Source organism: Neopelma chrysocephalum, unplaced genomic scaffold (genome assembly GCF_003984885.1).
Source record: "Neopelma chrysocephalum unplaced genomic scaffold, ASM398488v2 Primary Assembly neopelma1_84, whole genome shotgun sequence".
In the NCBI taxonomy this organism is placed as follows: domain Eukaryota; kingdom Metazoa; phylum Chordata; class Aves; order Passeriformes; family Pipridae; genus Neopelma; species Neopelma chrysocephalum.
In genome coordinates, this window is record NW_020897746.1 from 4,413,726 (window position 1) to 4,430,163 (window position 16,438).

Below are 16,438 nucleotides of genomic sequence, written 5' to 3' on the forward strand. Positions count from 1 at the left end.
CTGCATGGCTGAGGTGTCAGCAGGGTGCAAGGTAACCCCAAGCAGAACAGATCTCTGCCCCCTCCTTCCCTGGGACAGCAGCTGGGAGGCCAGTGGTGATGTACAGCACTTCTGCACTGCCTGAAGGTCAGAGCCAGCAGCATCCCCCGGGTACAGGGTTAGAGGCTGGTTGCAGCCCTCAGAAGCCAGGCAGGATTCTCTGAGCTCACCAGATTGTCCGTGGCACTTGGGGAGCAGGAGGAGTGTTCCAGCCCTCGGATCACCACAGATGCTGCAGCCCATGGTGCTGCAGCACAGCACAGGACACACAGTTCCAGTGCTCAGGTACCTGCAGGAGGTGCACAGCCAGGTCAGGTGTCAAACATGGGACTCTACAGCTCCTGTCAGCACAGGGCTGTGTCAGCACAGCCTCTCATGGGGAATTGGGAAGCTCTTGCCCTTGCAAGCCTGTCAGCACTGTGAATCCTTCACTTCCATTAGCTGCTAATTCACTTAGAGCAACGGAAAATAATCGAGGTGAAGATCACTCCTCAGCTCCCAATGGGATGATGTGTTTTGAGAGCAGCGAGGAAGCTGAATTTCCCTTTCTCTTCTTGGTTAAAGAAACTAATGCATTTTTCTTACCGTGTTAATTAAACCCACTGACCACCCTGGCTTCACCAAGAAGAAAACACAAAAGGTGAAAGGAGAGCCTGAACCAGCTTTATCAGTCAGAAAGGGCTCCTGGCTGCCCTGCTGCAAAGGGAGATGCTCAGAGGAAACAAGAGCAGCAATTAAAAATTAAAGAGAGAGGAAGATCTGTGCAGCAGAGAATGGAGATGCACTTGTATTGCTGCAGTGCATTAAGGGGGGGAACTCCTGACCCCCTCGGGGATAACAGCTCCCTCCGTGGGCAGCTCTGCCCAGCTCAATCCAGGCAGGGAAGAGGGAACAAAGAAGGGACCAAGCCTGGGGTAAAGGGCAGGGTGGGAGATGCTGAGCCATTCCTCCCGAAGGGAAGAGAGCATCCTTCCTCCCTCTGGGTGAGGTTATTTGAGGCTAAGCCCCCAGCGAGCCCCCACAGGGAAGGGCAGCGGGAAAAAAATCAGGGAAGGAGTCAGCTCCAAGGGCTGGATCTGTCCCTTTGCCGGGCAGACTTCTCAGAGCTGCCAGTTCAGGTTTACCTCCCTCTCTGCCTCGCTGTCACACTCAGCTGAGCAGCAGTTCCCAGCCTGGCGCAGTCCCAGGAGGACACTCCGTTGCTCAGCCATTGAATTAGCATTGAAAGGGCAAGAAAATCTGGCTGGAGGAGCTTCCCAGGCTTGTTAGCACGTTATCCTGAGCTCCTGCAGCAAGTGCTGCCTCCCCAGACCGGGAGTGTCCAGGTGCTCCCCCATCCACCCCACTGGATGGGTTTTATATCCCCCGTGTCCCTCAGCTGAACAAGCTCACTGACCTGGTGGCATCACCGTGCACGGTGTGGAGACGTGTTTGAGCTCAAGATGAAAAGTGCTGCACCACAGGACTGGGAAGAAGGGAGAGGTTATAACCCCCCTGACAGGCTCCCACATGCACACGGGGCACAGGGCTCATATGAGCATCCCAAAGTGAGCCTGGCAGGACATTTATGACCCCTGGGAAGCACCAGAGCTGGGAGTCACCACAGTCAGCAGTGGGATGCTGGAGGAAGGCTTGCACCACCATTAGCCAAATTAAGAGGGAGAAGACATGTCAAGCTTCAGCTGTAATTAAAGAAAATCATGTCAGGGGTCAGAAGAGCAAGAACTCCCCAGCCTTTTAATTACTGCAGGAGAGTCGCCTCTGTTGCACGGCGCTCACAGCCCTTCCTGGTGGGGTCTGTAAGGAGTTTGCTGCCTCAGCCCCACGTGCAGGGTGTCCCTGAGCCAGCAGCCACAGCCCAAGGGGAGCTGAGGGTCTGTGTGTTCCCCACCCCATCCCTTGCATCCCATCAGAGGGGAGAGAATTTCTCTCAGCTCCCCCCAAACTCTGACGTACCCCAGGCAGAGGGGAGCCACACATCTTCATCTCACGCTCCACAAACCCATCCTACTCCTTCTCCTGGTCCTTGTCTAGCAAAGCTCCAGCTCTCCACCAGCGCTGCCTTGGCTGAGGGAATGCAATGCTGGGATGCCCCATGGCAGCTCCCATTCCTCTCACCTTGGCTTCCCCAGGGAAGGAGCCAGGGAGGGTACAGAGCCCACCTCATCATAACTGAGAGGTGGCACAGACCAGCTGGCAGCCAGGGCTCTGTAGGCTCATTTTGCAGCCCCACCTCCGCCAAAAGACTTCAGAAATCACCCAGGAAATCATATATTGTCCTGACTTATCCAAATTCATGAAACAACAAATGGAAACCCTCCCAGCTATGGGTTGAGATCATGCAATTAGACTGTTAAAAAATAAACCTCTGAAACCCTCAGACATTCAGACCTGAGAGGCCAGATGAAGAAAAATGTTTGCTTTTCACATACAATGAGTGGAAATAATTTTAGATTTTTATTATTATTATTTTAGAAGGGAAATAAGCATATTTCAATCCAGTCAAGAGTGAAATTGAGTTTAACAACAAAGCAATTTCTATTAGTGGAGACCCAGGGAAAAAAAAATACAGATGAATAGGAAACTCACAAAGCAATGTGTCAGACAATGGTGGAATTAGGAATTCAAAGCAACTTTGCTTTACTGCTGATAATATAAGCACATAATGATCTACCTCACCACTAATGTGCTCCCTTCCCATATAAACACTGTAAAACCACAACAGTGGAAAAGATTGGGATTTAATTCTGACCTCCATCCAGCAGGGAAGGGAAAGGGGTTTTGCAAAGGTGTTTGCCAACATTAGGGCCCGTCCCCATCTCCTGGAGAGCACCTACTCGTCCCATCCTACCCTTTTTCACCTGCTCTACTCGCTGCTGATGCCCCTGGGGACAGGCAGCATCCAGCTCTCTCACATCCCCCACCACCACTGGGCCGTGAGGGACCCTGAGGGTCCCCATCCCAGGGCACACCCTGTCACCACGGGTTATCCCCAGGATGACAAGGTGTCACTGCTCCTCATCTCACATCGTCTCCATTGCCAAGGATTGAGGTCCTTGGGTTAAAAATTTGAAGTCTGAATAGTCTTAAGTAGCAAACCTTAAAGCAATTACGCTGCCCTAAATCTTTACTGGTTTTGGAGATTAATTTCCCATCTCCAATGAGACAGCTCCGCTTGTTTCTCCTCAGCAGGATCTGAATAGGATTTGAGTATGGAGACAAAGGAATATTGATCACACCCTATAATGCTGAACAGAATTTTTTGTACCTTTTTCCTTCATTTTTCTTTTTTTTCTATTGTTCTTCTCCCACAGACAAGCCAGTGAAGGTGAACTGCTGCAGGAGGTGGGGATGGAGCCACCAGGTGCTCTGTCACAGAGAAAGAGAGGAATGCAAAACTCAATTTTAAGTAAGTCCTGTTCCCTTTGAAATCAATTAGGTGACTCCCAAGGCCCTTGGATGAAAGGAGACAGACGGAGGCAATCAAGGGTAGAAGCACTTGAGTAAAAGAACAGTAAAAGCACGGAGCAATTCCCTAAAATGCTGCTGATCCATCAGCTAAGAGGGTCTGTGAAGGAAGACAGGATTTTTAACAGCTGATTTTATACCAACCCTTCTTCCCAGAGCATGGCTGGACCACAGGGTCCCAAAAGGTGGGACAGCTGTGACACAGCACATGGGGGGTTTCCCTGGGGTCAGATCCAGCCGTGGATTAGGGACAAATGTGTCCATTAAGGACGAGACCTCAGCCAGCCTCAGAGGGCACTTGTCCCTGTCCTGCCCTTGCCTCAGGCTCAGCATCCCCCTGGAATGATAAGCATCCAAGAAGTGACACCACAAGGCATTCGTGTGATCCAGAGGGGCCCTGGCAGGGATGGAAAGTCAAACAAGAACAGGCAGTTCCTCAGGGCAGAAGGGTTTATGTTTTTATCTCTCCATTTCCTTACTCAGGAGGGAAGAGCACACTGCTGGCAGAGCTTGTTCCCACATTTACCCACATCAAAGCTGTCTTGGAGCCCTTCTCTTCTGAGTTTCCAAAGTGAAGAGGAGAAAATCAGAATTAGCAAACTGAGGAGCAATCAGAGCTGCACTTGGCCTTCCTGAGGATTGATAAATCTCTTCCAACACCAGTAAATAACCAGACTTTGCTCCTTGCCTGGAGGAGGGAGCATCCCCCCTCCGAACACCTGCAATAAGACACTTGCAATTACTGCTTTGTCTCCTGGAAACTAGTAAATAATTCAAACAACTCTCTTTTTTTTCTTTCCTTTTGTTTTCCATTTTAATTAATCCACCTAGAATTTTGTCCTCCAAACACAATCACAGCAGCCCAGGAACAGCAGGTAGAGAATCTCATTACCCAGCTTCCCAGCCATATCCTAGAGCCATTATTAATAGAGACTTCACCAAGTGAGGAATTAATAAAACCCAATGGCAAGGGGGAAGGGAAACACTTCTGGAGCACATCACCCTCTCTACCTTGTCCCTGGGATGGAACCTCTGATGGTTGGAGGTGCCAGGGGGCTTAGGCAGAGCCAACATCCTGACTCCTTCAGCCCCCAGGTGCTTGGTCCTGCAGCCAAGTGTCAGTTCCTGTGGTCCAGGAGGAGCTGCTGGGTTCAAAACAAGGTGAAGAGATCAGGACAGCCCCCTCAGCACACACAGGTCACTGCACAGCCTCTTGCCCAGCCGCTGGCAGGAGGCAGAGCCCAAGCATGTGTTTTCACAGTGCTGTGTTAATCCTTCCTTTTTCTCCTTACACCAGTAGCAGCAACATCCTTGGCAGAAGGAATTGCTTTCAAAGAGGGGGTGGCATTATGGAATTCAAACACACAGGCCCCTCCAAGTACCTGCACTGGGAGGAGAGAGCAGGATCATGGCCCCCAGCACCCCAGTTTTGGGGGTAAAACCTTGTGTCCAGCTGATTTCAGGGGTTTGGGTCCTGCCCCAGTGCTCGAACCCACACACTCCCTGTGCTTGTGGGTGTCCTGCAGCAAGCACAAACCCACCCACCCACTTATCCCTCCCTCCCTCCACAGATGCTGAGTCCACTCTCTGGGTGACCCCACTGGGAGGGTGTTCCAGAAGAAGAAAACGTCTCCTCCTTGGATCACCCACTGTTCCATTGGGGTTTTCCTGACACAAGGCATTCCTGATAAGGCAACACTGACCAGAGAACACAAGGGACACCCTTCTCCCGAGGGGTGCTGTGCACACAGCACATTCACGTGAGGACCAGAGAGGAAAACGCCAGCACCTGGAGTCCCTTGCACAGAGACCTGGCAGGCAGCACACGCTTGTTCTGCACGGTTTTTTCCTATCTGGATGCTTTTCTCCTTGTTCCCTCAGACCCGGGAAGCGCCGTGCTGGGCGTGCAGGCTGCAGGGAGGTGCGATTTCACTTCGGCTCGGAGGCTTCCCTGCCTTGATCAGCTGCACTTAGATAAACAGCAGTACATCAATAAGCAGCTCTAATTAGAGGTGTTAATAGCGCTGGGAGCTGGGGGAAAGCACGTCGAGGCAGGAGGGAGAGCAGTGGGCAATCTGAGGAGAGCGAGGGGAGGAGCTGGGAGACCTGGGGTGCTCAGGACCTTCCCTTTCTGCTGCCGGGGGGGGTTGCACACACCCCGCGGGTGGGACAATCAAGCTCCAGGAGCCCACATGAAATTGCCGGGGAAATATCCCCCGTGCTGAGTGTCTTGAATAATTTATGCAGATACTCTCGTGCATTCATATTTTATGGAAGTCTTGCAAAGCTGTGATCGTGGTTATTCACAATTCACTCCCTTCCAGAAATCTCCATCGGTGGTGGGTGTGGGAAGCTGGAGGGCAAGTTACACCTCGGGGGCCTCAGCTCTCCATGGCACTGGGGACAGGGTGTGGAGCTGCATCAGGGCAGCAACGTTCCCAAGGCTGGGTTGTGCTCCTCCATTTCAGCATCCATCCCCCCAGTACCTCCAGGGGACACTGACTCCCACCATGACCCTGCTCCTGCACCCAGCACCTCACAGCACTGCCCAGCCTTCATCTCGCAAAGCCTTTAAAGAGGGTCAATGGCCCCAGGGAGGGACCTGGGACAGGCTCAGCTCCCACAGCACCATCCCCTCTGCGCAGAAAGTTATCCCACAGGAATGCAGGAGCTGGTCCCAGGGGTCCCTCTGTCCCCTGATGGGTGGGATACAGGCTGGGGCAGAGAGGATGCTTGAGGTACCCACTACCTGGTGGTGGGCTGTGCATTCCTGCCAGCTCCAGCACTTCCACTGCTTTCCCAGTGGCTGTCTCCCTGGAAACTGGAGCAGAGGTGGGATGCAGGAAGGGACATTGCTTCCCTTTAGGGAAGGTGGGTGGACAAGCTGTGCAGGAATTCCTTCCAGCAAGGGGGTTGGATGAAAGACCATGGCTCCTCTGCTGCACAGCTCAAGGTGTGCCAGGCAGGATCCTTCCTTCCTGGTGCTCCCCGAGGCTGTGGAGGGACACGAGCCACCCCCACACCTCCCCCTTGCTCCACATCTCTATCTGTTTTAGGGTCAGGAAGACTCAGTGCCTTGACTCAAAGCCACAGAGGGAAGGGGTGATGGTCACTGCAGGAAAGGCAAAGGACTGTGGGGAGACAACAGAGCAGAAGGAGGAAGGGGCAGGTGGTGGATAGGGTGGAGGAGAAAAGATGGGAGTAAGGGGAATATTGGAGGAAACCAAGAAGAGGTGCTCAGAGCATACTGGAGGAGGATGTGGCCACAGGGAAGCCTGCCAGCACCCAGCAGAGCAGAAAGTCAACGATATTAAAGATAAGACACTGGATATTTTCATTCCCTGCAGTTCCCTCTCCTCAGAGGAGAGCGAGGATGTCTGAAACGCAAGCAGAAATTAAACAAGAGGTGCCTCAGTCTGCTTGTTCAGCCTGTAAAAGGTTTGGGGAGCAGAGCAGAGACACGGCTCAGAGGGGGCAGAACGGACTGGCCCCTGTGTCACACACCACCACACTCTGGGTTTTGCTGTTTTCTTTCCCTTTGGGGACCCCCCGGGGAAGCTTTTGCTCAAGCCTGGCTGCCTCTGCCTGCAGCAACGTCCATCCATTTCAATTAGAGAATCTTCCCTGAAAAGGGACCAGAAACTCCAGCCCCTGCGAGGCAGAAAGGGGGGGACACAGACAAACAGCCTCTGCCACGCTTGGGCTGCTGCTCTGAGCCTCATTCATCATCTACTGACCCCACGGGCATGTCCAGCTCGCTGGGCAGGGGACGAGCAGCACCCCATCACTGGCAGGTTAATCAAGTTTGGCCTCTGCCAGCAGCATCCCACAGCCCAGGGAAGGAGCACGCTGTGGATCCGAAGGCAAGGAGGTACCTGGGGACTCACCCAGAACCAAATTTCCTCCAGGAGTTTGCATCAAGCTCAGTTAGAGCAGGAGTGATTTATTAGGAAAGCTACTCCTGGGAGCAGCTGTGAGCTGTAAGGCTGTAGGACAGGAATCTGCTGCACCAGGGAGGGCTTGGGAGCAACACAGGGGGATTTCTGGGGCAAAAGCTGCTGGTTTGGCACTGGGTTTGTAGCACAGGGTCACCCTCGGGGCAGGAGAGCTGCAAAGGAGGCTACAAGCCCTGCTGCCAGCAAGTTGAGAAACAGGAGGCAGGGACACCACAGCTCAGCTCCAAACCTACAAATGAGCCTCTCTTTTTAATCTTTTCCATGGAAATGGCTTCTCCAGTTTTTGTCTAGAGCAGCCAATCAAACCCAAAGAGTTGAATCCGACTGCGAGGGGAAAAAAGAAATCCAGGTCTATTAAAATTGATGAAAGACACCTTGACAGTGTCCCCTTAATGTAATTAAAAACGTATTTAAAGGCATGCCAAATGTTTACTAATTAAACGAGCACTTCATTCTGTACTCATAATGAAAAAAGTAATTGGGATACCTTGAGCAAATCCTGGGTTTTTAAAGAAATAATTACTTTATAGAAAATTAGTTACTAAATTAAACCATTCTTTACCCGCTGTTACTTTGGCTCTTTTTCTCATTTTTGTGCAGTTGAATCCTGAAATTACCTGGGACAGATTTTTATCCTGGATAATGAGTATTTCAAGGGAAACAGGAGAAAAGAAGAAAAGTAGGAACTGCTAGTGGGTCCCCAAACATTAACGTGTGGCTGGTGGGGAAAACACAGCAGGGTTGGAACAGACTGGGATGTGGGCACGTGGCTGCACACCTGGTGCTGTGCTGACAGGTCTCCATCACACCATCCCACTGCTGCTCCAGCACTGCCACCAAGGCAAAGGAGGGTCACCAGCTGGGGCACAAACATGGGTCAGCCCTCTGAGCCAGCTGTGCTGTTCATGGAGTGTGCTCATCCCCTGAGGAGGAGGGAGGTGGTGGGTTTTCACCCTTGGAGATATCCAAAAGCCAACTGGAATAGACCTGGTCAGCCTGGTGGTCCTGCTTGAGCAGGGGGTTGGACCAGATGACATCCAGAGGTCCCTTCCACCCTCAGGCACTCGGGGATTCTCTGGTGACCAACCTGAGGAGCAGGAGAGTAGGAAAAGGTGGTCCTGTAGGACCATAGCACAGCCCTGCCTGCAAATCTCAAGTGCCACCAAGAAGTGAGGTCACATCTTTGTGCCCTCCCTGCAAAACAGGGTCCTCAGCTTAGGCCGTGAGTTCTTCCAAGGCAGGACTGTCCCCTTAGGGACCATCTGCAGACCTGACATGCTGGAGCCACACATCCCAGGGCTCCCCAGACACTGACAGTGTTCCAGCTCTGAACAGGTCTGAGGTCAACATGTTCAAGGCCAGGTTGGATGGGGCCCTGAACAACCTGGTCTAGAGGAAGGTGTCCCTGCCTGTGGCAGGGGGTTGGAACGAGATGATCTTTAAGGTCCTTTCCAAACCAAACCATTCTGTGATTCCATGATTCACACAGAGGGAGGGGGAGGGAAACAAAGCACTCCCACTCATGTCATTAATAAATACTCATCACAAGAGCTTCTCTCTTTCTCCTCCACCTGCAGACACTCTCCAGAGCAATCCTGGCCATGACAGGGCTCTTATTTCCATACCAGAGCACACAGCACTCAATTTAACGTGGCTCTGTAAACCACTCAGTGCTTGCTTTTCAGCCAAGGTGTGTGTGCTTGCTTCATCCTGTCAGCTTTACCTGGCTCTTCTCGAGAGCAGACACAGACTCTGAACACAAACCCACTAATCTGAGATGACACCAGGCTGAATCCAGAGAGAGGCAGTGAAGGCACGTGGTGACCAAGCATCTGTGCAGGAGGCAGTGGGCGGCTGTGGCTCCCAGTTGTGGGGCTGCAGGGGCCTGTGATAGCAGATGGAGAGTCTGATTGCATTTGCTGATAATGGATTAGGAGGCTTTTCTTGGATCTCCACTTTCTCCTGCTTAGCCAGTTCCTTGAGGGGCTCTGCAGGGAGGTGTTACAGGAGATTTATTAACAAGATGAACTGCAACGCCAGGAAAAGTGACTCCTGAAAAATGCACTTTCCCTCTCACATGTGCACAGGCTTAAACCCACCTCGTCTGAAAGCACTCAGCATCCTTCCTCCTCAGGGAACTCCAGCAGATCTGCTCCTTCCCTCACAGCACCACAGCCTTTCCCCAGGGCCAAACTCATTTTGGTTGCTCTTACAACAGGGCACAGCCCCCAGCTCTTCCCAAGGCTGGGGAACAGGCAGCTGTCCTGGTAAGGTGAAAGGTTGGTTTAAACACCCGCAGGGAGGTACTGGAGAGCTGGATCTGACTGGCAGGCCAGTCTCTTGGCTCAGCTTCTGCAGAAGAGGTGGATGATCCTTGCTTACCTTACAGCCTCCAAAAAGAACTGAGTGCTCCCAGCAGCACCACCTGCTCCCAGCTGTCCTTCAGGCAGAGGGGACATAGACACACACTCCCCTCCTGGGTGCAAGGCAGCTTATTTGGGCTTCCTAAAGCCAGGTGTCACATCTGGAAGCCCTACCTGGCCCCCATTGTGCCCATGTACAGCCCAAAGCAGGGCTGTTCCTGCAGGGATGGCTCCCAGCCCAGGGGAGAGCGAACTGAAGCAACGTGTTGCTGGCCAGCAAGTCTGAGTAATTCATTTTCACCTGCTTCCCCTTGGACCTGATCCACCAAGAACACTTCATGCTGCCCCAGATGTGGGCTGTTTTAGCAACAATCCCATCCTGCAGGTGAGGAAGCCAAGACCTGCCCTAAGGCACCTGTCTAAGGCCAGCAAAGGAGCCAGGATTAGAAATCCAAAGCTCAGCTCACTAGACTGCCTGACCTGTATCACACATGGACGTGGCCTGAGATGACACTGCTGAACCTTGGAGACAGAGGTGACCACAGCTCCCTAGCAAGCAGGAGCTACAGGGGAAGGGGGGAGTGAGGAGAAATGAGATGCAGCGAAAGGGGAGGCAGACAAGAAGCAGGGAAAGTAAAGGAGAGAGAGGAAAGCAGGGAGCTAAGTGAGCACAGGGGTAGAGGAACAGGAGTCTCCCTGCTGCGTGGTTCATCTTATGCTTCACTACAAGTGAAATAAATTGCCTTTTTCTAAAAGGATGGATGCAGTGCACACCATCACTGTGCCTGGGAGCCTGACAGCACCTCAGAACCAATGTCCACGGTGAGCTGTGGGATAAACAAGTGCCAGAGCAGAGCAGTTGTGCTGCTCCATGAGAATTAACCCCTTATCTCGTAACCCTGTCTCCCTGGGGAGTGGTGTCGGACTGTCTGGTCCCTGAATGCCATTACAACACCCCAGCACAGATAATCCCCAGGGATACAGCCCAACAAGCCTTGGCTGTCCATCAGCACGTGGGATATTTGCAACAAATGAGGCCACGGCCAGAGGACTATGGTAAGTTACAGCCCAGGCTGCACAGGAGCTATTGTTGTGTCTGCCTTTAGACCCAAAGATGAAAAATGAATTCAGCAACTCAGCCACAATTCATCTCAGCTGGCTGAGCTCTGCCTTTGCAGCCAGAATTCAAGCACAGGCACCACTTAGCCTGTCCAATTTCCTGTGTCTGTGCTTCACCCAAGACCCTGGAAGAACAGAGCCATTAATTACAGAGGCTGGAATTGCCTCTCCTCCACATAAGAGGGAACCAAATGCAGGTCAGGAGCTGGACGTGCCCAACAGAGGAATGAACTGCTACAAGCCAGCCCAGCAGGGATGACATGAGTGCTGAGTGCTCAGCTAAACCCCAGCCAGGGCTGCCCCAGCTGCAGGTCCTGCCTGGTGGGTGGAATACGATGCCTTGGGGAGGAGATGCTGCCACGCTCAGGACTTTATTGCCAGCTGTAGCCAGTGAGAAGAGGCTTCTCCACTCCCCTCGGGCTCTTTATAGCTGTTTATTCCCACCCACTCAGCTGCAGGGGCTTTGCAAAAGAGGTCAGGAGATCCCAGAGGTGCTGTGTCCGTGGTCAGCCAGCAGCCACAGGGACAGGATTAATTCCCATCTCCCAGCTGTGACACATCCCCAAAGCAGGGCAGGTAGGTGGGATCTCACCTCCTGCATCCAAGCCCAGCACAGACCCTGTAACCCCTTTGCTCCAAGGCTGGCTGTGCCATCACACTGGAGAGTGAAGGGGCTGTGGAGGTCCCACACAACACCCGCCCCAGGAGGCTTCTGATGATTCCCTTAACTGCAAAACCATCACAGGGTGCCTCCCATTCCACACAATATCCTCAGAGGATAATACTTGGAGGCTCTTACCTTCCTGAACCAACAGGATGAAGCTGCCACAGCACAAAGAACAGAGGAATTTCCCAGGATAAGCCTCATCCTCAAATGCCTGACCAGACCAGTATCCTGTCCACCAGCTGGCTGTGAATTTCCCACCAGTGCCACATCATCTCCCCCTCCTTTCCTGTGTTCTTCTTACACTTCCCCCCTCCAAGACTCCCTCCTCCACAGATACAAGCATTTGCTCCAAAATCCAGCCCTTCCCAGTGGAGAGGAGGTCAGCCCCACACTTCTCCCAGTTCCTCCCTTGATTTCCCACTGGAGCTGACCCTGCAGCCATCAAGCAGGGACAGTGGCTCCTGCTGACTCTTGGCTGGAGCAAGGAGTTACCTTTACACCTGATGCAGCTACACTTGCTGGTTTGCTCATCACAGGGGACCTGTCCCACCCCATCAGCAATTCCTGGTTTATGTCCTGTGACAGCAGGGCAATGGGGCTGCTCACATTTAGTGCCTCAAAGCAAACAGCATCACTTCATTCCTTTCCGTTTGCTCTGTACAAAAGATGCTACAGAGAACTCAATTATAAACTAAAACCATGTCCCATCTGTGCTGTAGCACATCAAACAACTCCTTAATGAAGAACAGTTATAATTATTGACACGGGGGTAAATGCAGAAACACCATCAGAGCAGCTCTACCCCACATCCTGAACCACAAAGCATCATGTTCTGGCAGCTTCAGGTGGATGCAAGACACCCTTTGCAAATACATAGGACAACTTGCCTTCACTCAGGTCTTTTCCTGGTTTCTAGTACTTAGAAATTGGCTCAAATCCCCCAGCACAAGGTCTGAGAGCCCTTCTGCTATTCCTGTGGTCATTAATTATGACAACTGGGTCTCTATCAGCGTTTTACAAGCTGGAAGTGCTGCAGGTACAACACCTAATTAACATTATGCTCTTGGTCTGCACGACCTCCCAGCCGAGCCACAGCTCTGCCAAAGGACTTGCTACAGAGAAGGAAGGCAGAGAAAGAAAAAGAAAGAAAGAAAATGATCTTGGCTCCCAGCCCAAGCCTTTGTCTTTTTAAGATGCGTTTCAAGAATCTGCTGGCTGGTGACCTCCTCGAGTTACAAGGGAGGCTGCTTGTCAAAAGCTGACCTGAGCTGGATTTAATTGAAAGCCAGTTGCTGGTGGTGGGAACAAGATCCAAAGGGCACTTTGGGGAGGCAGAAGAGGACGGAACAGGCACCAGGCGAGCAGAGAGCACCCTCTGCAGCCACATCAAGGACAGCCAGAGCCTGGATGTGGAGAGGGTTTGGGTTGGAGAGCCCGGGGCTGTTTACAGCTACAAGCAGCTCCCTCAGGAAAGCGGTGCCGACCGGGGATTTGCAAACTGGATTAGCTGGGAGCAACCAGCAGCTAATCTCAGCTCCTCCACTGAGGCTGCCTGCTGCCTTAGGCTTTCCGCTTCTGAAATTCTCCTGTTTTGCAATATTTATCTCCTGCATGAAGTTTTTTGGAGAGGAAGAATATATTAATAGAGGGAAAAACAAATCAAATATTCTACAGCAGTACTTCCCAGTAGAAAATATTGACCAGTTTCCACATCTAAGTATTATCGATATCCTAAGCCTTTAATTCCACCAGAAACAAAACAAGTACACTTGAGGGTTTCGGTCAGTGACTCAGGAACATTATCATTCTTGCTAAATATGGCCCCTCAGGAAAATATTGACCACGAAACTGCACTTTCAGCTGTTTAGAACTAACCAGGGTATTCACACTCCTTTATTCCCCAGCCTAAGCACCTGCCACCTTAAGGCTTCATCACCATCTGAAAAGAAGTTTAATTTTTAATGGAGCAGCGTGACCTTTCTTTCCCCTTAAAATGAAGTGACACATGTTCACACAGAGCAAAACCAAACCACACCACGACATGCTGTGAGTTCAAAAGCCAGAGAAGAGACACAGAGAGCTCCTTCTGTGCTCTGCACAAGGCTGGCTCACAGGTTCATCTTCACAGACAAGCAGAACCTGAGCTTTGCTGGTCCCTTGCTGCCTATCAACACATCATCATACTGAAACTCCCAGTTGCTTGAATATGAAAAATAATCCCCTGTTTTCCTTCAGCATATTTAATCTCTCACCTCTGCTTCCCACCTGGCCACATGTTGCTACAGCCTTTGGCTCCCTCACAAGCTGAAATCTTTGGCTTTGATCCTTCAGGGAATCCAGACCCACAGTGGGGATGAGCTGGTGTTGGAAAGCAAAGTGAGATCCATATAATACGTATTTGTTCCCCAGAGTTTGGGGTGGGGTATCTAAAACTGCCCAAGCAGAAGCAGTTTATGCCCTGGGAACCCTTTCCCCAGCCCAGTCATGAAAGCCAAACAATACTTCCCCTGCCTGCTGAAAGGAAAATGCTCATAGTGGGTAAAAATCAAGGTCTGGTTGTCCATGGCCTTGTGACAGCCCCAGGAATGCACCCCTGAGCCTGGAGCTCCATCCATAGCAGACCCACTGGTTATCAAGGCAGGCTGAGCTGCTCAATGTCCGGGAGCAGCAGAAGTGACAATCCTGCAAGGCAAAGCAGTGCCATCCCCAGCAAGGGCACAGTACCCAGACAAGGACCTTTAGTAACAGCATTACACAATATGCCACGACCTCCCCCAGCACAAAGGTGTTTTATCCCAGAAGCATGAAATCTTCGACATGAAGCAGCATTTCAAACCCTCCTTCCCTCCCAGTCCCTGCAATTGGTGGTTTGTTTGCTGCAGAACAACATAAATATTTTTTTACCCGCTAGCAAACTCTAAATCCAATTGCTGTCTGCGTGAAATGAAAGCCGGTGTGCATAATGCCCTTTTTCTTCCCCTACAGTCAATTTTTTTTAATGTATCAAATCACAGCAGCATTGGGATGAAAGCACAGAGCCTGGGCAAAGTGCTGCCCCACACTGAGCCTGATGAACACCCACGGGGTGCTGAGCCCTGTCCTCTGCCACCCTCTGCGGAAGGGCAGCACTTTGTGTCTTACCAACACATCTGAGACTTCACAGAATTAAGCTCTTACAAAGTATAATTATTATAATTATTCATAAATGTCATCGAGATGTGCCTGTGATTGCTGCTCTATTTCACTCTGCAATGAGGTAAGGGCAGCAGATGAATGTGAACGCTGGAACACTCATTTTTCAGGCTCACTCATGCCCTATTTTCGCCAGAACTTCCAATTACAGCACAAGTGGCTGTTGAATCCCAGCCCTGAGGGGAGGAAGAGGAGATATTTCCATGGCTGGGTCACCTGCACACAGAGAACACACCAAAAGGGAAGCACAGTGTTGGGTTTGCCCTGTGTCAAGCTGAGCACAGGAATACATGACAGTGGTCATTTATACCCTATATAGGTGGGATATTTTATTTCCTATCTTACAGAAATACACACAGTGGGAAAGAAAGGCAATTTTAGAAGTTTGGCCTGCAAGTTTTAGATGAGCATTTATAGAAATCTCAGCAAGGGAAAAGGCTGAGCACTCCCTGCTGTCCTCCACCTGTGTTTCCCTCCATCAGTCACGCTTTGGGAACAGAGCAAAGACACTCCAGCAGCTTCTGATTCTTTCCACTGCCCCTGCCTTCAGCACCCAACACTCAGTGCCATGGCAGAGGAGCTCAGCACAGATCCTGCTGCAGAGGAAATACTTCCTTAGCACCATCACTCAGCTCTGGAGCTGTGAAACAAATGCTCACTTTTGTGAGCACAAAACAAATAATGATGTATGGTGGTGAAGCTCTTTTAAACAGGTTATTATCTGTGTAATTGGCTGTTGACTTTTAGGTGTTTTGCGTTTTTTACACAGATTAATAATCATAAACTCTGCAGGTCAGGCATTACAAGATGAGTGGCTCTGACAATAAGCAGTCACCACTACATTTACTAAAGATGCTTAATTGAAGCTAATTTCACTACGTGACCTTAAATAGCAATTTCCCTTTTATATGACAGAATGACTAATTTTTTTTTTCATTTAAGGCATAAACCTTCTATTTTTTTCCCCCTTCATGAATAACTTTGAAGTGCAAACTCCTAAATGTCCTTTTATCCAAGATTTAAAGGGCTGTGTGCAGCAAAAGTTAACCTGCAAGGTTCTTTTCTATTTGTTCACATAAAGGACTGTACAGTCAGGTATTGAATACAGATTCTTTCTCTCAGAAATCAAAATGCCAAGGCCATCCAAAGATCACACCAGCAGAACCACAGTGGAATTTGACAAATCTGCAAATTACTGAATCCCGAGGGAAAAAGTGCGGCAAGAAGAATTAGTCTGTACTGGCCCCCTTGTTACCTTCCCTCAGCATTCTCACCTCTGCAATCGCATTCTTTCATGTATTATCCAGACAAAGGAGAGGCAGCAAAGCTGTTCCCTGCTGCTCCCTCCATGCCCTTCAATCATAGGATAAAGCCTGGACTGAATCCTGACTTTTAGCCTCGCAGTGTCTGCCTGGACAATGGCCCTCCACATCTACATTTAATTTTAGACAAACAGGACCCAAGCTCTCCACGACTCTGATTCATATTGTGGAGTCTTTCAGACATAAAACTCTTGAGTTAAGAAAAGAATAACCGAAATCATGGGAAAGGATACTGGAAAAGAAACCCCCCAAAAATCCTAAACTAAGATTAGAAACATTCTCAACAGCAGCATCAGTTTTCTTAAGATAGGC